The sequence below is a fragment of the Notamacropus eugenii genome, chromosome 6, assembly GCF_028372415.1.
Source record: "Notamacropus eugenii isolate mMacEug1 chromosome 6, mMacEug1.pri_v2, whole genome shotgun sequence".
Lineage (NCBI taxonomy): Eukaryota > Metazoa > Chordata > Mammalia > Diprotodontia > Macropodidae > Notamacropus > Notamacropus eugenii.
In genome coordinates, this window is record NC_092877.1 from 379,675,707 (window position 1) to 379,701,098 (window position 25,392).

At 43.3% G+C, this 25,392-nt stretch overlaps 1 long non-coding RNA gene across 1 annotated transcript in view; it reads left to right on the forward strand.

The window, feature by feature from the left end:
• LOC140510314 (uncharacterized) overlaps positions 1-18,764 on the forward strand; it is a 31,827-nt gene extending 13,063 nt beyond the window's left edge. Inside the window, exon 3 of the long non-coding RNA XR_011969190.1 lies at positions 12,383-18,764. This is a non-coding gene — a long non-coding RNA (uncharacterized lncRNA). The remainder of the gene's footprint in view (positions 1-12,382) is intronic.
• Positions 18,765-25,392: the final 6,628 nt, after the last annotated feature.

Below are 25,392 nucleotides of genomic sequence, written 5' to 3' on the forward strand. Positions count from 1 at the left end.
TCTTCCTGATTCCAGACCCAGCACTCTATCCCCTGAGCCATTGGCTCTCTCCTAGAATTCTTCTTGGAATCAGAGGACCAAGGTTCAAATCCTGATTCTGTAACTTCGTATCTATGTAACCCTGAGTGAGTCAGATTCTCTTTAGAACTCAGTTGTTTTATTTGTAAAATGCAGAGATTGGGCAAGATGACCTGTAAGGCTCTACCTGTTCTGAGACTCCAAGTCTTGATGCCCCTGTAAATAGGTAAGAATGAAGGCCACTTCACTTTGGAAGTATTTTCAGTTCAAACCCCTAAATTCCCTCCTGTGGGATTCAACTTTAGCAGCTAAATTTTCTGCCTGTGTGTAGGCATGTGTGAGTATGCATGTGCATGTGTGCATGTGTATGTGAATATGAGTATGCATGGGGTATGGAAGCCCAGGTGAAGGCAGAGTTCTGTCCAAAACAGTACCAGGGAGAGGGAAGGCCATTCTGTGCTGGGGCTATGTCATTCCCTCCTTCTGCTTTGGGTGATGGCAGATCAGGGGGAAGTCTGGCTAATCCAGGGTACGGGTGCCCTGGGCACCATTTCATTACCACACAAAGTCACAGTATTACACAGTAAGTGATTTCGTTGGGGTCTGGCCAGGTTCTGTCTCTTGCCTAACCCACCAGTGAGTGCAAATGCCAGCAGCCCCATGCTTGCCCTCTGCATGTGTTTCTGCTTACAGCATTGGCCCTAGTGTAATGAAGGCAGCTTCCCAGGCTCAGAACCTTGGGGGCAGGGGGGAGGAGGAGGAGTGGATGCACAGATGACTTCTGGTCTGCATCATCCAGCCTCAGCATGAGGGAGGTTCAACATCAGCCAAATAACCTCTGGCTCTCCCAAGGAGCAGGCATTCATTCCTTGGGCATTGCTGTGGGTCAGTCCAAGCTCAGGACATGTCCTCTAGAGATCAGGAAAGTAGGAGCAGGGTTTGGTGGTGCTGGAAAGAGTGGGTCATCTCATTAGCCCTTTACCTTGAGGTCTAGGTTGGAGTAATAGATAACATTTATAGAGTGCTTTCAGGTTTGCCAAGTCCTTGACATGTGGTGTCTCATTGGATCCTTACAATTCCTTGTGAGGTAGATGTCATTATATCCCCATTTTACAGACGAGAAAACTGAGGACCAGATAGGTAAAATGACTTGCCAGGGTCATCCAGATATGGTGAAGAGAATGTCAAGGACTTTTCCCCCAACTGATGCTCAGGAGCTATCTGTGAAGCAAATGAAAGGAAATGCAAAGAGTGGTCAAAGGGATACAGCAGGGAAGGAGGCAGGTGATGGTCATTGTCAGCAGACTTAGAACATGTTTCTTCCGCCTTATGTAAACCTGGCAGGGGGGAAGATCCTTTCACACGAGGAAATATTTTACCTCTTGCCTAGAGACTGCCTGTAGATAGAACCAGAACAGATCAATCAATAGATCTGGGTATGGCCAGGAGGTGGGGTGAGGTGCCAGGGCCTGGCACTGCCAGCATAAGAAATCAAACCATGCTCAGTACAGCAGGCTCACCTGGGCATGAAGTTTTCAGAGGGGAACCAGTTGCCGAACACTTTCCGTTGTTTACCCTTAGAAACTCTCCCTCCATATTGATAGCCTGGACAGAGCTCAGTGCTGGCTGCCCCAATTCCAGTCAGGGTACAGAGAATTACCAGGTGGGCTCATATAGGTTCCTGGGGCAGCTCCTTCTGCACCACATGGTCCTGGGATTCCTTCACTGGACTTGTTGGAAAATGGGCTCCGTGGAGCAAAACCAGCACCTACCAGTGGTCAAAGACATAATTTTATCTGAATCACATTGTCTGTTCAATTCAATTCAAAGAAATTGAACAAACCAAAAATCAAACTCCAAAATTTCTTAAGAGTCCTCTCTGTTTCTGGATATGGGTGAGGAATTGGAGAATAAAGACAAAATAAGTTCATTCATATCCTCAAAGAGGTTCCATTCTACTGTAGATAAGTGAATGCAAAGCATGTATGTAAGTCAATATGGATTACACGCTTGTGCGGCTAAGGGGTACCATAGTGCATGATGTGCCAGACCTGGAGGCAGGAACACTGATCTTCCTGAGTTCAAATCCAGCCTCAGACATTTACTAGTTGTGCAATCTTGGAAAAGTCACTTAACTCTGTCTGCCTTAGTTTCCTCATCTGTAAAATGAGCCGGAGATGGAAATGGCAAACCACTACAGGATCTCTGTCAAGGAAACTCCAAAATGAGGTCACAAAGAGTCAGACAGGACTAAAAGGAGTGAACAACATGTATATGCAAAGTAATCTCAGAAAGAAGAGAGTCTCAATTCACTGGGGAGGGGACAGAAGGGAAAGGATAGGGGAAACTCTCCTGGGGAAGCTGTGCTTTGGAGGAAGTGAAGAGGAGACATGAGTATCTCCACCATGGGGACCACCTATGCCAAGGCAAGGCAATGGATGGGGAGTAGCCAGCATGGGAGCTGGCCTAGACTGGAGATTGCTTAAGGGGAACATTGCTCACAGATCAATATGGAGGAAGACATTTGAGGGGAGAGAGAGCCAGCAGGGCTACTTGTTGCCATCATTATTGAGGATGGTGACAAACTCACTTAGGATGTGGCTTGGGAGATGAGCTTTGAAGGTGGAGAAAGATTGTGAAAGACAGAGATGAGAAGGGAGCACATTCCAGGCACCTGGAGCCGGGCTGGGCTACTGTCAGTACTGACATAAGTTCAGGCACTGACTGGCCAGAATACAGAGTATGTAGCATGGAGAAAGAGGGAATAAGGCTGGAAAGGTAGGCTGCCATTGAGTCACAGAGGACCTTGAATGCCAAACTATGGAGACTGAATTTTGTTCTAGTGACAATCGGGAACCACTATCAGATTTTAAGCAGGAAGATTTTGGGGTCAGATTTGTGCCTTAAGAAAATGACTTTCATAGCAAGGTGGAGAATGTGTGGGGGATCCCAGCTAGAAGGAAGACTGGAAGCCTTGTGCTTCTTATGCTATCCAAATGTGCTAGTCAGTCAACAAGCATTTATTAAGCACCCACGATGTGGCAAGCATTGGGCTAAGCCTTAGATATACAAAGAAAGCTAAAAGATAGTCCCCGCCTTAGATGAACTCCCAGTTTAATGGGGAACACGAGCAAAAAGCCATGTACAAACAAGCTTTAGGCAGAGTAAATTGGAATGGTTTCCAGAGGAGAGGCACTGGAATGAAGAGGAATTAGGAAGGACAGTTAGAATTCACATAGGATCAGGGAATGAGGGGAAATGATTTGACCTGAGCGATGCAGGCTCCAGGCCAGTCTCTGGTGCACATTGTCTGAGTGACACTAAGCAAGTCACTTAACTTTTCTATGCGCCCTTCACAGAAACCAGCCAAGTCCTGGGCACTTATTTTCTGTAAACTGGAAGTCAGTTAATTCAGTTTGGTTCAGTTTGACTCAATCAAACACTTGAGAAATGCCTACTGTGTGCAAGGTATTCTGCTAGGTGCAGACTACAGCGATGTAATCTTCATTGAACTGAGGGACATCACATATGCTCAGAAAAGAAAACACCAAGTCTCTACAAAGTCATCTCAAGAGGAAGAGAGCTGAGTTGATGGGGGAGGGTGAGAGGGAGTCGAAGAAAAGCTCTGAGTAGGAGGCAGCACCTGGGCCCTATTTTGAAAGAAGCCAGTGTCCCTAAGAGGCCCAAGTCAGGGAGGAGGGAGTGCATTCCAGGTATGGGGGGCACCAAGGCAAAGATTCATCGCCAAGAGATGGAATGTGGTGTGGAATAAAGAGTGGCCAAGCCAGTTTGATGGGAATCAACAGCACCTCAAGAGGAGGAGCAGCAGCCCAGAGAAAGATTGGATGAGAGAGAATGCGTTGGCCAGGGGGAAGCTTAACCTCTGCCTGCCTCAGTTTTAAGTTCTATAAAATGAAAGGGCAGGACTAGGCAATCTCTGGTCCAGCCTTCACCTTAAAAACCCTATCTTTCCTAAAATGAAAAGCTTAGGTAGAGGTGACTGCCAGCTTCCCCAAGATGTAGCTTGGCATGATAGATATCCAGGAATATGGAAGCCCAAAGGATTTGGAACTAGGAAGACCCAAATTCAAGATGCCTTTTATCACATGCATGCTAATTGGGTAATCATGGACAAATCACATAGCCTTTCAGTATTCCAGACAATTCTCCTAGATGGTCATTTAAAGAAGAGATCTGCATAGGTGTGTAAGGTTTCTACCCAGAATTCTTTATACTAATAAAATCACAAGTACAGGTTAGCTAGCTAGATACCTGGCTAGCTAGCTAAATAAAGAGATGAATGCATGGATGGGTGGATGGATGGATAGATAGAAAGACAGATAGACAGATCAACCAGTCAAATACCTCCCACACTCACTGACGTTTTTTCCCATGGAGTTTTCTTCCATTTTGTTTAGAGACAGTGCTGTGTCTGAGAATGTGATTTTGACACCCTCCCTTATTTCTCTGGCCCAGATTGTGAAGGATGAGGAGGAGCTATTACTGTAAGTCCTCTACTCAGGAAGTGAAGGAAACCTCTAGTACCTAGAAAGTCTGACTGACCGATCCAGTTTCAGAAACAGTAAAACACAAACAGTAAAACCAATAGAAGAAATTATGAAAAGTCAATTAAGGAAAAACAAAAGCCTTTTGAGTTCCAAGAACTTGAGGTATTTTCAGTAATGTGCCTCCTCTAAGGAAACTTGTGAGTTCAGGTGATGTCAGTCAGCTCAGTTTCATTTTCAGCAGAAAGCTTTTGCTTTCAAACTTGATCTGCTTCTGTGGCTTGGAGGAGGGGCCTGATGAGACCATGGGCAGAGATGCCCTCCCGGGATGGGGCAGGGTCAAATTCCCCTTCCACTGCTACTGGCTGCCATCCTCACCCTGGCCAACGGTCTCACAGGTCCTTAGAAAGCAGGACAGCCCAAGTCTGGGAGTGGGAATGGGTCCCAGCAAACCAGTGCCCACTCCAGAAAGAAGAAACCAAAGGGGGCAGATTCTACTGACATCTGCATTTAAAGGACAATGCCTAGAAGAAGAGAATGTCAGCAGGGCTGTATGGAACCTCGGAGATCATCCAGTGATTTGCTCCAACTCCTCTCATTTTACAGATGAGGAAACTGAGGCAGAATCATCTACCCTCTCACCTTTTTCCTCGCCTCCAACTCATAGAATCCCTAGGTCAGCTCATGCCACCATCAGTAAGAAAGTCAATTCGGATTCCCCATCGCGGCAGCTGCCCTCCCCTAGAGCTTTCTTCTGTAAGCACTTTGCATTTAATTTTCTGTGAAACTGTTGTTTCCTCAAAAGAAAGAGCTTCTTGAAGGCGCAGCCTGGTTCTTTCTTGTCCTTGCATCCCTTGCATCTAGCGCAGCTCTTTGTTCGAATCTGAACCTGTGTTTTCACTCACAAGACCGCAATCACCTGAACCGAAGAGCCTCAATGCTTCCTAGTTGGCCTCCCTGCATCCACCATTCCCCCTTCTCGTCCATTCTCTACAGCCCTGCCAAACTGCTATCGCTAGAACTCAGGAAACCTCATCAGGATCCTGTTGGAGAAGTTCCAGGAACCTCTTCTTGCCTCGCCAGATAAAATGCATGAATTCAGATGAATTACAAAAAATATTGTGTTTCCATTTTTCTGAATTCTGAGCTCTTCTTCCAATACAATTCAGATCACAATCTGAATCAATTTATTACTTAAGATTTTACAGCAGGTGAAGGAACAGTGGCTCACTAAGTGAGGCCATCGTAGTGATGAGAAAGCTCTTCTGAACAAACACACATCCATTGGGATTAGTGGCTTGTACCCACATACAGCCAGTGCAGCCTCTGGTATGGACCTGCCTACCTTCCCAGGAAGGACGGGGAAGCGAGGGAGATTTTCTGAGCTGGGAGCACCAGACAAGAGGCTCCAAAGGGGGTGGAGGGTGTGGGGGAGAGATGGGCACTTGGGATTAGAATGTTTTCTCCCTCATCCAAAGCTCTTCACAACTTGACTCTATCTTACCCTACAGCCCTTCCCTACAAGGTGTCCTTTCCCACACTCCCCACCCAAAATGGCTGCCTGGCTGTTCCTCATACACAACGTTCCATGTCCCCCTGCTCTGCCCTTGGACACACTGCTCCCAATGTCTGGCATGCTCTCCCTACTCATTGCCACCTATCCCAGTTCCCTTCAAGATTCACTTTCTGCACTGCCTTCTCCTCATCTCCCCTCCTGTGCTTACCTTTCCAACCTCAAAAAACAAATTTTATTTTGAATATATTTAACATTTGTGTAAATATATTTGTAAAGTACTTAGCACATATGTGCCTGGCACATAGTAGGGACTGGTTCCACTCTTAGCTTATTTTTTTATTCTCTGTGGTACAATGGAAATATAGAATCAGAAGATGGTGTTTGGTTTGACTCTGTGACCCCCTTGGGGTTTTCCTTGGCAAAGATGCTGGTTTGCCATTTTCTTCTCCAGCTCATACAAATACATACATATATGTGTGTGTGTGTGTCTGTAGAGGAAACATACACAGATAGATGTATGTGTACATATATGCATACATATATGTACATGTGTATATGCATATATACACACATACATATATACACACACACACACACGCACACACACATATATATGAATACACACATATACTCAGAATTCAGAAGCTTTGTAGAGATCCTGGTGTCTAGTGGGGCACACTGTGCTTTTTCCTTGACCTTGACGATGTCTCCCTTTGGTTTCTGCCTTTTCATTTGTCTTTTTTCTTTGTTATGAGACAAAGCAGCCAGGAAATGGTTTTCTTCTTTCCTCATTTTGTCCAGTTGTCCCTAGTCCACCAGCATTAGCATCCTGGGACTTTGGCAGCCAGCTCCAAAGCACAGGGATCCTGTCCATGTAATGTAACTTCCCTAGAGCCTGCAGCTGGCTTTCTTCCCCAACAGTCTCTTGATAAGCTCTACGGAAGAGCTTTGAGGACCCAGAGGGATAGCAGAGGAGGCTGGGTTAGAGGCCTGGCACCTCTCATCTGGGACTTGCTCTTGATCTGGGGAGGATGGGAATGCCATAGCAGCAGCAGAGAGGAAGCTGTGTTATCAGGAAATGTTTCCATGGCACTGGCTCCAGGGCTTTCTTCAGTCTGGTAATGCTTTGGTTACAGTTTCTCTGGTGAGTTTCTCAGGCTTCCCTTCTCTGTTGATGGCCCCACATAAAGAAACTGGATCCCATGGACCTGATCAATGAACTTGATGCTGAGGCTTTTACTCTTGGGCAGAAGTCTGGGCTGTCCTTATGGAAGTGAACACTCAGTCTGTGCCATGTCTGGGAGTCAGACACTGAATCAGGTGGTCTGTGTTGCCCAATTCTGACATAAGGCTGGGTAGCTCAGGATAGATGGCCCAACCCAAATCAACTCCCACCTCATTTCTGCTTTCTAGGGAAGCCAGGTCAGAATCAGTCCCAGAATTGTAGGTCTGATCTGGGGGTAGGTTGATGACCAGGGTGTGATCATGGACAGGTGGTTCCAGTCTAGAAGAGTCCTTAAGCATGCTGCCCAGGCTCAAGGGATGCCCAAGAAAATGAAATCAGAGGCAGAGCAGAACCAGAACCTCCGCTGTACACTAAGGGAGGTAGACACATCTGATTGGGGACATAATGCAGACTAATCCTGGAGGTTTTAAACAAGTCCAGAACTAAATCAGTCTCTTGGGGATTCAAGACTGAGTCATAGACCTCTTCAGATAGTCCACTTTGGGGCTCTTTCTATTAGAATATAAGTTACTTGAAAGCAATGACAGTTTTGCGTGTGTTTATATCCCCCATGCTTAGCTCAGTGTCTAGCACATTTCAAGTACCAAATAAAATGGTCATTTCTGCTTTAGATTATGGAGCCCCTTTGTTCACATTATGGATGATCACAGTATATTAGCAATAATAGTTCACACTTTTGAGTTCTTTAAGAATTACCCACTGCTGGCCTACACACAACCACTCTGAAATAGAAAGTACAAGAAACACTAGCACCATGTTCTAAATGGGGAAAAAGAGGCTCAGAGCAGAGACAAGCAGGGCCCACAGGGAAGGGGGATTTCAGGTCAGATTTTGTGACTGCAAATACAGAGCTCTTTTCTACAGTTTTTCTGTAGGGGAGGACATTGCCCCCTTGATTCCAGACTCATACATAGAATCCCTCTGGGAACCTAGATAATTAATGGATATTTTAGGATGATCCTGAGGAGGAGATAACACGCAATTTTTTCAGTTTAATCCATTCCAGTAAACGTTCATGCTCGCCTACTATGTGCCAGGCACCAGTAAGTACTGAGGACAGAAAGACAAAATTGAAATAGAGGCTGCCTTCAAGGAGATTATGTTCCAGAGGACAATCGCCTTGACTCAGGAGAAGCCAAAGACTGAGTGGGCGTGGCTCCCGTGAGGATGCTGTAGTCAGTAATCACTGACAGTGATGGGGATAGTGACTGAGAAGGATAGAGGTGATGGGAGGAGAGTGATCTCAACTGAAACTCACCCATCCCCTAGGGTGGCATCTCTCATGTTTCGCTCTGACTAAACGTGAAGAGACCCACTCATGAGCCCTCGAAACTTAACCCACTCACTGGCCAACTAGCGATAAACGAGGAAATGGAAAAGGTGTACGTGCATGGTCTGGGCTGGGGCAGGGGTGGGAGGAAGGCTGGAGGAAGCACTTCATTCCTATTGCCCTTGAACCAGGCAAGATCCAATGTCAGAAGATCGGCTGGGAAGTGATCTCCCTATGACTTTCTTCACTGAATGGAAGCAGCCTGTCCTGCCAGGTTCTGAGAAACTAAAGAGAGCACACCAACACACACAACATGTACACAAACATACATGTATGAGTACATGAGTCAATCCCAGAAATAAAACCTCCCAGCCGTTCTCAGACAATCACCTGAGATGAGATACTCTATAAAGAGACATAATAATAGCTAATAATCAGAGTAAACACAAACAATACTTTCAGGCCCTGCGAAGCACTTTACATATATTATCTTGTATCATCCTGAAAACAAACTTATGAAATAGATGCCATTAATAGCCTCATTTTGCTGATGAAGAAAGCAAGGCAAACAGGAATTAAGTGACTTACCCTGGGTCACACAGTTACTAAAAACCTGGGGTGGGATTAGAACTCTGGTCTCTTTGATTCCAGCTTTATCTCTTTAGTGGAAACATCAATAGATCCTGCCATTTGCACTAAGTCCATAAGTAACATTTCCCAGAAGCCCTCATTTCCTGTACATTAGGCCTTTCCTGAAGCTGCCAGTGGCTGGCGTCTTCTCCTAAGAATCCATGAGTATCTATTTTTATATCCCTATATTGGCATCCCCTGGCTAGACTAGAGTTCCTGGGGGTGGGGTGGGGCAGGGGTTGGTCCCCTCTAAATCCCTAGCAGTTAGCCCCATGCCTCACCGCAGGAGATGTTTTAGATGATTCTTGAACAAAGGGAACCCATTACATTCATGTATCCTTGGAGCTAGAAGGAACCTTATCGGTCTTCAGGCACAAGCCCCTCATGTCACAGATGAAGAAACCAAGGCCCAGAAAGATATATGATTTGTGTAAGGTCACACAGGTAGGAGATGGTCATGCTGAGGTTGAACCTATGTCCTTGGATTCCAAAACCAGCTTCTTCTCACTGCCATGACTCCTCAGGAACCATCAAAGCACATAAAGGGATTTAATACTGTCCCTGAATTGTGTTCTCACCTCATTATCTGTGAGGGCAGAAGACAGACAGTAGAGTTCTCCGGTCTTCAGTGTATTGTAGCTCCTTGACTCCCCTCCCTGCACTGGTACCGAAGTCATCCTCAGTAGCCCCCGCCCTTCCCCTCTAGGGCCTGTCCTGGCCAAGTGCAGGACTCTACATCTTTCTTGCTTCTTTTTTAGCATTTCCCTTTCTAAGCCCATCCCAGCTTTCTCCTTAGAGGTGACTTCTGAGGCAGGAAGTAAGCATTGTGCCCCCTTCTGGGTGGCACCCACTCACCTCACCCTGGTTGCCCTACTCTCCCTCCACCCATCTCTGGGCCAAACCACAAGGTCCTCAGGTTACAGAATCATAAATACCATCCCTAATCCTGCCACCATTAATATTGGATGGCAAAACTCAGAGTTTGCCTCCTCCCCTGAAGGCAGTTTTAGAGGATATTTTTAGAAATGTTTAGTCAGGAACAGAGCTGGGGAATCTATCTGTCAGCTCAGTACCTCTTTCCCCCCCTTTTCTGGCTCCTCCCCTCCCAAGGAACATGATGGGAAAGGTACAAAAATGCACAGTATCTCATCTCCCTGTGGATTTGATTACATGTGGAGGGGTTGGTGATGGAAGTGAATCTGGCCTGGAGTACTGGGTTCCTGGTGGGGCCTCTTCAGAAACCCTCTTTCCACCTGCAAGAAGCCCACATTTCACCTCAGGCCAGAGGCAAGTGGGAGGCATGTCCCTGGCCCACACAAATCTCTACCCAGACCAGGTTTCCACAGCATTTTGGAGAGATTCTTGATCAGAAGTAAGTGAGATAGAAATGGAAGCCATGGCCTTCCAACCTTCATCCTCCCATCAAGTGGATGTTTGAATCAGCTTTGGGGCTGACCACATAGCAGTGACAGCTGGGCTTTCCATGGGCAGTCTTCCATGTGCTGGGGAGAGCATGGGACATTCTGGACATTGGTGGGAAGCACTCATTCACTGTCCTGGCCCTTTCTTACTTTGCTTTTGTGTTATAGATCGTAGATCTAGAGCCAGAAGGGACATCAGCAGCCATCCTGTCTAACTACCCAAAGTCACAGAGGCTAACACCAAAAGTGAAATTTGAACTCAGGGCCTTCAATTCCTGTGTCAACCCCCTTTCCACTATGCCATGTTGTTTTCCTAATCAAAATCTGGGTTGTGATAGCCCCGGAGTGCAAGAGTGCTGAACCCAATTGTAGACTAGAGCACAGATAGGCAGATGGACTGACAGAGACAGAAGTAAGAGTAGAAATGAAGACAGAAAGAGAGACAATGAGAGAAATGGAGAGAGAGAGAATCAGAGAAGTAGGAAATGGAGACTGAAGCAAGGAGAGACAGAAACAGAGGCAATGAGACAGACACACAGAGAGAGAGACAGACAGAGACAGAGACAGAGAGATCTTGGTGGAATTAGACAAGATGCAGCCTTCTCTTTCAGATGAAGCTTCTGGGAACTCCTCCAGGAAGTTGAAAGAAGTGGACCTCACAATGACTTTGCCAAGGACTCTCCACCTTCCTAGACTAGAGCTCCTCACATCAGTGACCAAGAGTCTCAATATGCCTGTTTCCACACACATCTGCTCCTTTCTGTGCCCAGGGCTTGAGGATGGTGGGCAGAGTGGTTTCTGGGCACAGTGCCACTTGTCTCAGTCTGAGATTTGGGTGAAAGTTTTCTCAACCATTGAGGTGTGATCAGATCATATCATATGAAAGATAGAAAGAGAGAGAAAGAGACAGAGAGACAGAGAGAGAGAGAGAGAGAGACAGTCAGACAGACAGAGACAGAGAGACACAGAGAGAGAGACAAAGAGAGACACACACGGAGAGAGAGACAGAGAGAGAGAGAGACAGAGAGAGACTTAGAACCTGGAGTGCTTTGGTTGTCCTGGATTGAACTGAGCCAAACCCTCCCATGTTAAGTGACTTACTGTCATTTCTTTCAAGCTGCTCCTGGAACAGGCAGGTGGGAAAAACCAGGGCATTGGGCAGAGCTACCCTGCAGGGCCGACAGCTGGGGGGTATAGAATAGGGCACACTGGGTAGGGATTTGGGCCTGCTGGGTCCCAAGATTGGAGGGGGCTACAGTGGGAGCTACCCAGGGGCTCCAGGGTTCCTGGGACCTTTGTCTTCTGCCAGGCACTCCCCTGTGCCCGGCTGTGTGTGAATATGTGGCTGTTCTGTCTCCCTCTCCACAGCAATAAAGCAAGGCCAGGGTGCTCCACATACCTCCATCTGAGGTGGGGTGAAATACAAATATGGCTTTTCATAATCGCTTTACACCTGGAGGAGAAAGAAGACCGGTTTATTACCTTGGTAAACAAAAGTTAGAATTCAAGCAGAGTACAAACTTTGCCCAAGGCCTCACTCACAGGGCACCTTCTGTTTGGGAAAGAAGTGAGCCCTAGCCAGAGGTGGGGTGTGGAGCAATGGAGGCTGGCGGCTGTCATGGGGGTTTCTGTCTGGTTTCCAAAGTTTAAAAGTTCATTTTTTTTGTTACGTGATATAATCTCTTTTGGCCAGGACTAGTTTTTTTTTTTTTAAGAACATTTTGAAATAGTTCTTGGTGAAAAAAAAATATGGGGCCAAGTCCTATTGTTTTCCAGAGAGAAGACAATGCCTGACCTTGCTGCTCTCCAGCTGACAGAGCTTTTGGAACAGGAGATGGTCTGCACAAGCTGGCGTGGAAGCTGGGCCACAGGACCCCCTCCTCAGTCGTCAACATCTAATCCATAGGACTTCTCTACAAGGCTAACCTTTGGGACAACACATTGCCTCTCTTGGTCCCATATTGTTGTCATGTTCAGGGACCTATGAAACGGTGATGACAATGTTAATTTTGTCTTTCCATGGTGTACTTCCTCCCCTGGGATGTCAAAGCCCATTAAGAGACTCTGGGCCATCCAAGGGCTCTTGCCAAGCAACAGCTTAATGAGTTCAATTGTGAAATTAGTAAAAACATGTGGATTAGACTTCTCTTCAAAATACACATTGGGCTTAAAAAACAAAGGCAGAGAGGGAATGCTTTTGATTCCCTCCCAAATGCCTTGAGTTCTCCCATCCCCAGCTTGAATAAATCAGATAAGCCTCAGGAAAAAGAAATAAATAAGAGCATCTCAGCTTTTAGAGTTCTCATCCAAAATAAACCTTTGAGCCTGAAGAAGCTTGTCTCTGGATCTTGGCCTTCTCTCTGCTCAAATGCTTAGCTGGAGCCAACCAGATAGACCAGCATGGTATGCTTGGTGAAATGGGATGAGGGAATTTTGGACCTGAGAGGGATCGCGGGATCAGAGATCTGGAGATGAGAGGGACCTTTGGGGTCACTGAGTTCAGCCTTCCTCTCATCCTGATTTTATACTTGAAGAAACAGGCCCAGAGGCATGGAGTGATTTTCCCAAGTCCCATAGGCAGTAAGTGGCAAAGCCAGGGTTTGAATTTGAAACTGACTCCAAATCCAATCCTTTTTCTCAATGGACCAAGTTGCATTCCCATGTCAAAGGTGATCTAGTCATTCCCCTTCTTACAGATAAAGAAACTGAAACTCATTAAATGATTAACCCAAGGGGGCACAAAAATGTAAGTGTTGGAAGAAGGGATGGAACCTACCCTATGCCATCATTACTTACCTGAGAGACCTTGACGATGACCACAGAATTCAGGATTTGTAAGGGCCCTCACAGGCTATCTGGTCCTCTCCATGTCTTAAAGAAATTCCATTAGAATTACTCAAGTCTCTGCTTGAAGACCTCCAGTTAAGGGGAATACACACCTACCAAGGCAGATTATTCTACTTTGCTCAGTTCTTTCAGTCATGTCCAAAGCCTTATGAAGCCATTTTGGGGTTTTCTTGGCAGAGAGATTGAAGTGATTTGCCATTTCCTTCTCCAGCTCATTGGACAGATGAAGAAACTGAGGCAAAGGTGGTGAAGTGATGTGTTCAGAGTCTCACTTTGGCCTAGGGTCAATTCCACTTGGGGAAGCTCTAATGGTTAGAAATATTTTTCTGACAACCAGATCAAACTGATCTCTTTAAACTTCTCTATGTACTCCTGAGAATGTTTTCTGGGGCCCAATGGAAAAATGGCATGTCCTTCCCCCTCCCTAGTTTCTCTCTTCTCCAAGCCAAACAATCCCTAGTTCTATTCACTTTCTTAAAGATAAGGAAATTAAGTCTACAAATGACTGGGTCAGAGTCTCGCAATAAGGGACAGATCTGGGATCCAAATCTGAGTGCTCTGATGTCCAAACCAGTCTTTTATTATTTTTTTTGTAGTGCACCATGCTGTCTCAGCAAGAAATTAATTCGTAAGTCTTCCAAAATGACACTGAGCTCATTAAGCTTATTAAAAAACCAAATGAACTATCTAGCAGAAAGGGAAATCTATACAGTCATGTCAGCTTGTGCCCATCTCGATGGATGAGGTATTCACTGAGGGAACATATTGAAGCAAAGCTGGGAAGAAATGATATCATCCCAGACACGCCAACTCAACAATCCCTTTCGTTGATCCATCCCTGTTGCCAGATTCCAAGAGAAAGTCACTGGGGTTAAAAGATGGTCCAAATATAGTCACTCCAATAATACATCTGTGATTGCAATTCCATGAAAGATGGCTTTGGCCGAGTTTATTGCAAGCTCTTAAAAATTTCTTGGAAGATGTGGACTTACTGCATTTGAATGTATTACTGTCCCAAACAGATTGAGGCCAATCAAGGTACTGGAGGCATGGAGTTTGGGGGGAGAGAGAGTGACCTCCTTTCACCTTCTTAAGAGGTGAGGTTACAGCAGCTTTGGGCTCTGACGCCCAGGCCATGCAATGGAGGCTGACTTCAGAGATGTGCCCTTGAAATCCTGGACCAGTTGGTTCATGGAAACAGAGGATGTCAAAGTGAGAAGAGGAATCATCCAGGTCACCATGAGCATTTTAAAAAGAAGGAGGCCAAGGCCCAAGGAAGGGAAGAGCCAGAAGAGTAGGGGATGGGATGGTGACAAGAACACTTGGTTTAGGTTCATGTGCCTTTTACTAGCTGAATGGACAATTCATTGTACCTGTTTTGTCCCATTTTCTTTATCTCTAAAATGAGGGGGTAATAGCAATAGCTGTTCACATTTCTAGAGCACTTTAAAGTTTACAAAAAACTTTTGAGTGTGGCATCTCACTGGATTCTCATTACAACCCTGTGAGGTAGGTGTTGCTATTGTCCCAATTTTATTATCCCCATTTCACCAGGCATACCATACTGGTCTATCTGGTTGGACCCAGCTAAACATTTGAGCGTAAAATAGGTATAATAAAGCTCTGAGAAGTGACTTATCAACTCTTCCCTCTCAGAACTAGATCAATTTACCCAAAAATAAATAAGAAAAAAGTTTAGGAGGTGAATAATATTCTGGAAAAGTTAGATATGATAAATTTCTGGGGAAAATTGAATGGGAATAGAAAGCAATATACCATTTTTTCAGCAGTAAATGACACCTACACAAAAACTGACCATGTAGTAGGACATAAAAACTTCACAACCAAAAGCAGAAAAGCAGAAATAGCAAATTTATCCTTTTTAGATCATGATGCAGTAAAAATTACACTCAATAATGGACAACAGAGAGATTAAAAATTAATTGGAAATTAAATAATCTAACTCTAAAAAATAAATAGGTCAAAGAACAAATCATAGAAACAACTGATAATTTCTTTAAAGAAAATGACAACAGGGAGACAACTTACCAAAATTTATGGGAAGCAGCCAAAGCAGTACTTAGGGGAAAATTTATATCTCTAATTGCTTACATCAATAAAACAGAGAAAAGGCAGATCAATGAATTGGGCATGCAACTAAGAAAACTAGAAAAAGAACAAAGTAAAAATATTCAATTAAACACCAGTTTGGCAATCCTGAAAACCAAAGGAGAGATTAATAAAACTGAAAGTAAGAAAACTATTGAACTAACAAATAAACCTAGAAGCTGGTTTTTTGGGGGAAAAAACCCAATAAAAGAAACTAGTGGTTAATTTGATGTGAAAAAGAAAATTGTTAGGAGCTATTTTGCCCAATTATATGCCAATAAATTTGACTATCTAAATACAATGGATGAATATCTACAAAAATATACATTACACAGATTAATGGAAGAAGAAATAAAATACTTAACCCCCTTTCAGAGAAAGAAATTGAACAAACCATCAATGAAGGCCCAAAGAAAAAAATCCCCAGGGTCAGATGAATTCACAAGGAAATTCCATCAAACATTTAAAGAACAACTAATCCTAATACTATATAAACCATTTGAAAATAAAAACAAAGAAGGAGTCCTACCAAATTCCTTTTATGACATGAAAATGGTGCTGATACCTAAACCAAGAAGAGACAAAACAGAGAAAGAAAATTATAGACCACTTTCCCTAATGCATAGCAATGTAATGATTTAAAATAAAATACTAGCAAAGAGATTACAGCAATTTATCATGAAGTTCAAACACTATGAGTAGGTGGGATTTATACCAGGAAAGCAGAGCTGGTTCAATGTTAGGAAAACAATCAGCATAATTGACCATATCAATAACAAAATCAACAGAAATCATAAGATTATCTCAATAAATACAGAAAAAGCTTTGGACAAAACATAGCACCCATTCCTATAAAAACACTAAATAGTATAAGAATAAATGGAGCTTACTTTAAAATCATAAGTAGTATCTATCTAAAACCATCAGCAAGAATTATCTGTAATAGGGATAAACTAGAAGCCTTCCCAGTATAATAAAGGGTGAAATAAGAATGTCCATTATGACCTCTATTATTTAATATTGTACTAGAATGTCAACTATAGCAATAAGAGGAAAAAAAGTAATTAGGGGATTAGAATAGGTAATGGAGAAACAAAATGATCATTTTTTGCAGATGATATGATATTATACTTAGAAAATCCTAGAGAAGCAACTAAAAAACTACTTGCAATTATTAACAACTTTAGGAAAATAGTATGATACAAATCAAACCCCACAGAAATCATTAGCATTTCTATATATTACCAAGAAAATCCAGCAGCAAGATATAGAAAGAGAAATTCCATTAAAAATAATTGTAGACAATATAAAATATTTCAAAGTCTACCTGCCAAGACAAACCCAAGAACTGTATGAAAACAACAATAAAATGATTTTCACAGGAATTAAGTTAGATATGAACAATTGGAAAAAATATTACTTGCTCATGGGTTGGATGAGCCATGATAATAAAAATGATAATTCTACCTAAATTAATCTATTTATTCAGTGCCCTACCTATCAAAAATTATTTTATAGAGGTAGGCAAAAATAATAACAAAATTCATCTGGAAGAACACAAACTTAAAGATATCAAGAGAATCAATGAAGAAAAATGCTAAAGAAGGTGGTCTAGCCATACCAGATCTCAAACTGTATTATGAAGTGTTAATAATCAAAGCAATCTGCTACTGACTAGAAACAGAGTTATGGATTCATGGAATAGATTGTGTACAAATTATATTACAGTAAATAATCATAATAATCTAAAACATGATAAATCCAAAGATTCAAACTTTTGGAACAAAAACTCATTATTTGACAAAAATAAACTACTGGGAAAACTAGAAAATGGTATGGCAGAAACTAGGTATAGACCAACATCTCACACAGTATACCAAGATAAGGATAAAATGGGTACGTAGCTTAAACATAAAGGGTGATTACATAAGCAAATAAAGAGAGCACGGAATAGTTTGTCAGATTTATGAATAAGGCAAAAATTTAGGACCAAAGAAGATATAGAGAGCATTACAAAATGTAAAATAGATCATTTTGATTCTATAAAATTAAAACATTTTTGTACAAACAAAACCAATACAACCAAACTTATAAGAAAAGCAGAAAATGGGGGAAACTTTACAAGAAGTGTATCTGATAAAGGTCTCATTTCTCAAATATATAGAGATCTGAGACAAATTTATAAGAATACAAGCCATTTCCCAATTGATAAATGGTCAAAGGGTATGGACAGGCAGCTTTTGGACAAAGGAATCAAAACTATCTATAGTCATGTGAACAAAATGCTCCAAATCATTACTGATTAGAGAAATGCAAATAAAACAGCTCTGCGGTACCACCTCACACCTGTCAGATTGGCTAATATGATAAAAAAGAAAAATGTTGGATGTTGGAGGGGATGTGGGAAATTGGGACACCAATGCACCACTGTTGGAGTTCTGAACTGATCCAACCGTTCTGGAGAGCAATTTGTACCTGTGCCCAAAGAGCAACAAAAATGTTCATACCCTTTGATCCAATAATACCACTGCTAGGTTTATATCCCAAAGAGATCACAAAAATGGGGAAAGGACTTATTTGTACAAAAATATTTATAGCAGCTCTTTTTGTGGTGGAAATTGAAGGAATGCCCATCAATTGGGGAATGGCTAAACAAGCTGTTGTATATGATTGTACTGGAATACTACTGTGCTGTAAGAAATGACAAGCAGGATGATCTCAGAAAAACCTAGAAAAACTTATATGACCTGATGCATAATGAAGTAAACTGAACTAGGAGAATGTTTTGCATAGTAAGAGTAATATTGTTCAGTGAAGACCTGTGAATGACTCAGTAATACAATAATCCAAGATAATCTCAAAAGACTAATGATGAAGCAGACTATCCACCTTCACAAAAAGAATGGATATCTACTGAATACACACTGAAGCATGCTATTTTTCACTTTATTTCATTTTTCTTCTTTTCTTCAAGTTTTCTTGTATAAAATTACTGTTATGGAAATGCTTTACATGAGTGCACACGTATGACCTATATTTGCTTGCCTTCTCAGGGCAAGGAGATGGGGCAGAGATAGAATTTGTAACTTAAAACTTTAAATAAAAATGTTAAAAAAGTGTTTTAAAAAGAAAGAATTTAAGGAACTTGTCCAGGGTCACACAGATTGCCCTTGGAGGAAAAATAAAGTGATTTATCACAGAATACACGGCTTGTAAGTATCCTAGGATCTGAACCTTGATGCGTCTGATTTCAAGTTCAATACCTTTGAAGTCTTCCTGCAACTCTAAGGTCCAGTGATTCTAAGTGACTTTTCCAAGGCAACACGACTGGTTGATGAGAAGTCCAGGACCACAACTCTGATTTCCAGGACAGAGTTCTCCCCTTCTTCTCTCAAACCCCCACAAAAATGGTAAATATGGGGAAGAATCTTGGTCTGGACAGACTGGTCCCTTTGTCACTCATGATAAATAGACATTCAGAGCTTGTGGGGTGGAAGGCATTCATTGGGATCCCAATGGAGAGGTTAGCAGCCCAGAATACTTTGGCAACATTCATTTGGACATGATATTTTAGGTTCTGAGGTCTCATTGTACCAAGCCTTGGTTATGCCTTTAGACCATATGGTGACTGTGCCCAAATGTGTCTAAATTCCTCTCCTGTTCTTGGTGCCTTCTTTCTGTTTTCTCAGAAGTGCCTGAGTTTTAGAGTTCCCTAAACCACCAGAATCATCTGGCAAAGCCCACTAGGCTCTTGGGGCATTCTCCAAATAGTTTGTGCTGGCTACAAATTGAACAAAGTCAGACCTTAGAGGGTGGGAGCTGTCTGGGAGACAGATCAGGAAGCCCCCAAAGCCCACCCACGCTTCAGTCTGTACTCACTGGTGTTGCCCTGTCAGGGGCAGCTTGACTGAATAGGGCCACACCAAGGGAATGATTAGAGGTATCAACTGTTCCTCTTGCTAAGGTACTGATCCTTCCCCGCCTTGTTGCCCAGAATTTTTTCTATTTTAGCCTTCCAAAAGAAGCAACTCCCTGCGTGATCCCCAAGTGTCATGATTAATGATTAATACCCTCATCTTCAAGGTCAGGGCCAGAAAGCCCATTTGATGGACAATTGCTCAAGTCCTCTAGCATTCCAAGGAGGAAAGGGTTGTACAAGGTAGGGAGATGGAAGCTGATACCAGAGACATTTTCCAAGGCCACATGACCTTGGCTCTGCCAAGGGTTGAAGCAGCATTGTGTGTGGGAAGGAGCCTGGTTATGTTATGTCACTAATGGAATCCTCAGCAAATTCCTTTATACCTGGGCTTCACTTTGTCCACATGCTGAATGGGGAGTTTGAACTTGATGGTTGTTCCAAAGTCTCTTCTGGGGGCTCCATATCCAAGAATGTGACTGTCCACAACCATTAGTGGTTACTGAGTTCCACTTTGTCTCCAAATAGGCAGGAGTCCTAATCCCCTTTCTGCCTCCAGCTCAAAACTACTCATATAAAGATACAAGATCAAGGGTGCTGGACTACTGAGGCACAGACCAGAGTTTGAGTCTCAGCCCTCATAATCACAACTTGTGTGACCCAAAGAAATTCCTTTCTCCTCTCCTGGCATCAGTTTCCTACTCTGTAAAATAAAAGGGTTTCTAGTGCTCCTCAAAATTACCTTATGTTTTCCTGGAACTCAGATCTTCCTGACCCCAAGACCAAGGCCTTATAAGGTCTCTTAAAATTTATTCCCCATTAGAATGCAAAATCCCTGGGGGTGAGACCTGCTTAGTGTTTGTTGTACCCTTCCCATTTAGCTTAGGATGTGTTAAGTAGATGCTTACAAATGGCTATTGATGGAATGAATGATCTCCAAGGCCTGTCCTGATTTAGTGTGTTACACCCTAGGACTCAAATGGCTCTGAAAGGCAGATCTCTATACCCCTTGTTATTGGGGGGGAGGGATCGGTTGAGCAAGGTTTCCAGACAAAGAAGAATCAATGGGATGGATCCAGTCAGAGGAGTTTCAGTTCTTGTTGGGTCTCAGGTGGTGTAAGTGATGAGAGGATCCCTGCTCTCTACTCGCTCCAAGCTGGTGCCTTGTTTGATCTGTTTTTTATTCCTGATGGTTCTGGTCTGCTTGAGGTTAAGGGAGGGAAGGGAATTATATTTGGCTGCCAGTGTCCTGGGCTTCCAGCTGAGAGGATTCATAACATCCTAAAAACTGCCCCCCACCTCCCAGAGATGTGGTGGATGAAAGCTGGTCCAAGAGCCAGTTTCCCCGAGTCATCACTATCTGTCCCGTCAAGTTCAGAACCAAACTCTTGGGATGACCTGTCAGGGGAAGGGCCCACGAGGTGCTAACTGATTTCTATCCTAATTGGCCTCAGAATGAACATTTCTGAACTAATCTGTCCTTTATGATGTGGAAATGACTCAACCTCTGGGTTTTCTGGGCTGCCTGAACTCATTCAAGACCCTTTCCCCATAGAGACACCCTCTCTGTGAACCCATCTTCTCCTGACCTTTGGCAGAGGTGTGGCACTGACCTTCCTTGGTCCTCTATTGGAAGTGAGGATGCCCAAGACTTTTTCTCCCATCTTGAGGGCCTAAAGTCAAAGTTCCATGACCATGCTACCTAGAAGATACCCAAAGTAGGACTGACAGCAATAATAATGGTAGTAGCTAACATTTACGTAGCACCTACTATGTGCTAAGATTTTCAATTATTATCTCATCTGATCCTCACTACAACACTATGAGATAGGGGCTATTATCCCCATTCTGCAGATGAGGAAACTGAGGCAAACGCCCAGAATTATGCAGCTAGAGAATATCTGAAGTCAGATTTGAGCTCAGATAGCCTTGTGTTCTACCTACAGTATCAGTAGTATCTACTGTATCTACAGTATCTACAGCTGCCCAGTTACTTTTGGCATAGACCAGGAGGTAGTTGGTGATAGCAGAGAGAACAACAGATCTTGAATCAGAGGACATGGGTTCGACTAGGGTAGTTTCTCGTATAACACTTTTATTCAATTCAGTTCAACAGCTATTGTTATCCATTATGTGCAAGCCTCTGTTCTGGAACTAGGGGTACAGGCACAAAACAAAGCAGGCCCTGCCCTCAAGGAGCATATATTCCATTGGGCGGATACAATAGACACACAGACAAGTACATTCAAAGCATATACGAGGTAATGCCAAATGATTTGCAGAGGGACACGATGATAATAAAGAGAGAATCTGGGGGAGGCAGAGAAAAGGGGAGCCCTGGGCTATGTTTTGGAGGATGCTGGGGATTCCAATCTTTGTTTCTCAGTATCTTTACCTAAAAAGTGAAAGGCTTGGACAAAATGACCTCTAAGGCATCTTTTTTCTCAAAGGCTCATAAACTGGCCATTTGACTTTTCTAATAAAAAAAATCCAAACAATGACTCACTTGATGCCCTCTTAGCGATGATGGTGATGACGATGATGACACAGTGACCATTTGTAGAGTGCTGCAGGCAGTACAAAGTGTTTTCTCCATAATGAGCCTGTGAGGCAGTTAGTACAAGTACTATTATTACCATTTTACAGATGAGGAAGCTGAGGAACAGAGAGGTTGATTCTTGTGAAGGCTTACTGAGCTAGTCAGTATAGAAACTCAACCCCAAGCCTGTTGAGTTGTATAGGGGTTCAGTATCACCCCAAAACTGTTGATGAATATGAAAATAGAGAGTAAGAAATTTTTTAGTTCGATGTAAAAGAGACCCTCCCAAAGCCAATGTCATGAGAGAAATAATGTGGGTCATTCCCTGGGATGGGAGGCATTTGACATAGATGCAGACTTTAGGAATTCAGAATTGTGAGGACTGTGAAAATATGGGTTTAAACTTGAGTGAGCTCATTACCCACTTCTTGCTCCTGGTTTACGTGTCAAACAGGCATCATCTAAAAATAGCTGCCCTCTGAGGCATCCGAGCCAGTCATGCCAGCCTGGCCACTGGCTGGCAGTGAACTTCTCCTTGCCCCACCCTGGCTGCCCAGGCCTCTATTTCCAGCTAGCTTGGCCTCCAGAAGATGTTTGCTTGTCTTGAAGGGGAGAACACTCGTAGGCTGGGCTCCATTCTTAGTCAATAGACCTTTGGCATTGAAAAATATGGCATTAGTATCTTTTGTGATGCTTTTTACATGTGGTGATCTTGTATATTTAAGCAGCAGTCTTAGTAGCTATTAGCTGAAAGGGAACCCTGAGACTGCAAATCCACCCCCTCACTTGTAAAGTGAGTTCTCGCCAAGTGAAATGACTTATCCAAAGTCACGTAAGTAATAGGCAGCCAAGGAAGTCTTCAAACAGATCCTCTGTCTGAGCCAGGGCACTCTTCTCAGTATTAGAGATGAAAGGGACAACAGGGACCATTGAGTTCAAGCTCCTATGACTGACAAAGTGTTCCAATGGGGACTGTCTTCACGTCAAATTCAGTTTTAATAAGATTAAAGAGTTTTAAAATCAAGGATGATTTTTCAAGCAGAATCCCCACACTGGAATCTAAATTACATGAAGTGCATCTTCTCTGTAATTATGCACCTAATCTATTCACATCCATCAGGAGCTCCACCAACATCCAACAGAGCTTTCACCCAAGGTCACTGATCTTGTGATTCTGGCATTTTAAAGAAGTCAATATGGAGAAAGTCTATAGGTTGGTCACTGTTCAAGGTCTCCCCTTGAGAGCATTTTTCCACCAAGGCAGACCAGTAGCACGTGGTTCATGGAGGAGTTCCAGGGAGCTGCCCAAAGTTCAGAGAGGCTGTGACTTAACCATATATAATCACATATATTCTAAAGATCAGAGGTGAAGTCTGAGCCTAAGTCTTCCCACCCATAAACCCAGCACTCAATCACCTACATGTAGGTAAATTTGTCTTTCACAAGTACATTTCCTTGAGGCATTTCTTTCTAGTTATAGTATGGTACATAATCTGGGCTCATTCTCCCAAACCCTCGATGGCACTGGCAGTCTAAGTCCTCAGGGAGGGTCTGCTACTTTGCCCCTGAGGATCCTAGGAGACCAGGAGAAGGTACTGCTGCTGCCAGTTGGTGCTATGTAACTCATGAGCCCCTATCAGTGTGTTACCTCAGTCAAGCAATTCATTTTTAGATATGAGTATTTCCTAGGGAGGTATAGTTGGAGTGGTATAAATATGCCCCCAAACAAAGGTCACAGTTTCCTCTAAGTACATACCAAGTCCAGGGGAACATAGGTTGAAGTTTAGAGAGAACATATCACAAAGTAACTGACAGTTCCAGGAAATCCTTTTACTCAACATCCTTTCCTCCCCTTCATGAGGGCCTCATGAAGTTTCTCTTGTAGTTTCTTGTTGGTCTCTTCATATGATCCTAAAGCTGCCTTTCCTCAGTTTGTCCAGTTTGTCCTTAGTTCTCATCATTGCTGCTGCAGAGACAGTGCCAGGATTGTGAAGAGAAGTTCAAATTCTTTGATCTTTCAGAGTTCTAAAGGCTATCCTCTCAAGGGTCCAAGGGTGGGGTGGAGAAAATAGACTCTTCTCCTCTCCCTCAAGGGATTCCCTTGGCTAGAACTGCAGACTTGACATTGGAGTGCTGAGTTGTGAACTGGTTTAGTATTCCTTAAAATAGCATGGGGAACAGCAAAGTCTCTTTAGGTAATCCCAGTATACCACCTGTGGAGTGTCGTTCCATTTCCTCCAATGACTTTCACTTCCAAACTAATCAAGGCCTTTTCACCTGGTCTAATGCCCTTGATTGACTCATTAGACACACCTAGGCCTTGTTCACATTTAGTTCATCCTTTTAGTTGACTGAATCCATAGAGAAATCAGCTGATGTAGATTTATGGACTATGCCTGTTACAATAGGATCATAGTTAGAACAGACCCTAGAGTACAAACAGTCCCAACTGAGCCTCAGGGAGATGAAATGACACGTCCATTGTAATAAGTAGCCACTTTTACCCTGATTCTTCAGCTAGCTCTTGTCCCTGTCCCACCTCTTTTCCCTTTAACCTAAAACACAACTAACTTAATTTTTAAAACTACATGGCAAATGATCACATTTCATGATATGCAGGTGGCCAATAAGTCTTACTCCTCTTACTCAATGGCAAGTCCCTCTTTTTCCATTGATAGGGTGCACAGTATAAGGTTTTTTACTCCAACAGTGGAAATGGACGGATAATGACTCATCCATACTCTCCCCCATTCTCTCTTTTGCCCTAAAGTAGCCTTTACTACAAGATTATTTACATGAGGGATGCTGCCTGTGGTCATGGGATGGAGACTAGTGAAGTAGTTCTCATAGGGTTTCTGTGTCTGGCTTCCTCCTTTTCATTATTACCCTCTTGTAATGTATGAAGATAACTGGAAAGAACCAGCTATTTAGAACCAAGCTGTAAAAGTTCCTAGATAGGACAAGATGTCATGCCATGGAATAGTGGCTAGAGAACTGGCTTGGTTGTTCATTTGCTGGGCAAGTGCTTTTCCTTTGCTGTTACCTGTTGTCTCAGGTGAATGCCCTTCTAGCTTTGGAATTCTAGGATTTGTTCTGGGCAACTTGAGGAGAGGAGTTTGAATCTTTTGTACAGTTGGTGGTTGAATCCTGCAGAGAGAATACTATCACCCTACATGCAGTTTATCCTTTCAGACTTTTCAGGAAGATCAGCGAAGCCAAGCATGGCTTCCATCCTCACAATAATTTCTTCAAGTGCTCACTAACTCCTAGAAGAGCTTTAGCCACATCTGTAGTGCCTAAGGACAGCAAAGCCCTCCAGGGGCCCATTTTTTCCTCTGGAATCTGAAGGATGCATCACATCCAGGATCAGGGATG